Genomic DNA, 1333 nt, shown 5'->3' with positions numbered 1-1333 from the left:
TATGTCTACACAGTGACATTCGACCGCCAGAGGGCGTGGCATGGAAGGGGTGCTTGAAGTTGAATGTTGCCTTGCTGGCACCTCCCGACTGTCGGCAGCTTATCCAGGTGATTTTGGTTTCATGTCGGCTTCGCCTTAGCGCTTACCCATCTACGTTGTAATAGTGGATGCCCTGTGCAAAACCTGCTCTGCCGATTGATGACGTACAGTACGGACTCGGCACCTTGTAGGAAGCAGTCATTGTTTAAATGATGACTAACTGACAACTTCAGCTGTCGACACGTGTTGTTGATATACCTCGATGTGGATAGCTGAAAATGTGTGCCGCGACCGGGACTCGAACCCGGGATCTCCTGCTTACATGGCAGACGCTCTATCCATCTGAGCCACCGAGGACACAGATGAATAGCGCGACTGCAGGGACTTGTTCCTTGCACCCTTCCCGTGAGACTCACGTTCTATGTATATATTGTACCTTATAGATATTTGCCCACCCACTCACTCGCGCACGCTTTGGCGATTCCCGTAAGAGTTTGAGCAACCTGTACGCATTCACACAGACGAAGGTCAATGGCTGGGTAGCCTTTAACTATATATACGAAGACAGTAACTTGTTCTCGAAAGAACAGTCACTGTTGATGACCGTGCAGCTTTTTCGTGGAATAAATGATGACTAACTGACAACCTCAGCTGCCGACAGGTGTTCTTGATATACCTCGATGTGGACAGCCGAAAATGTGTGCCCCGACCGGAACTCGAACCCGGGACCTCCTGCTTACATGGCAGACGCTCTTTCCATCTGAGCCACCGAGGACACAGATGAATAGCGCAACAAATACATATATAGGTACAATACATATATAGAATTGTGGACGGTTGGGAATGTGAGTCTCACGGGAAGCGTGCAAGGGATAAGTCCCTACAGTCGCGCTATTCATCTGTGTCCTCGGTGGCTCAGATGGATGCACGGTAGCTCAGCGTGTTTGGTCAGAGGGTTAGCTGCCCTCTGTAATAAAAAAACTGAGTTAATGGATCAATAACGAACTTCAGCGGGCGTCAGGTGACGTCCGCCACGAACAATTGAAACGAACAAAATCAGATTAAAAAAAAAAAAAAAAAAGATGGATAGAGCGCCTGCTATGTAAGCAGGAGATCCCGGGTTCAAGTCCCGATCGAGGCACACATTTTCAGCTGTCCACATCGAGGTATATCAACAACACCTGTCGGCAGCTGAGGTTGTCAGTTAGTTATCATTTATTCCCGGGAAAAGCTGCACGGTCATCAACAGTAACTGTTCTTTCGAGAACAAGTTACTGTCTTCGTATATACAATC

At 48.2% G+C, this 1333-nt stretch overlaps 1 non-coding gene across 1 annotated transcript; it reads right to left on the bottom strand.

Annotated features, from left to right (window-relative positions):
• Positions 1-740: 740 nt before the first annotated feature.
• Positions 741-814, bottom strand: Trnat-ugu (transfer RNA threonine (anticodon UGU)). The gene has a single exon. It is a non-coding gene; the product is annotated as a tRNA-Thr (tRNA).
• Positions 815-1333: the final 519 nt, after the last annotated feature.

This window comes from Schistocerca cancellata, chromosome 2 (genome assembly GCF_023864275.1).
Source record: "Schistocerca cancellata isolate TAMUIC-IGC-003103 chromosome 2, iqSchCanc2.1, whole genome shotgun sequence".
Taxonomy (NCBI): domain Eukaryota; kingdom Metazoa; phylum Arthropoda; class Insecta; order Orthoptera; family Acrididae; genus Schistocerca; species Schistocerca cancellata.
The sequence above is the reverse complement of the archived record's forward strand: the minus strand, read 5'-3'. Positions and strand labels throughout refer to the sequence as shown.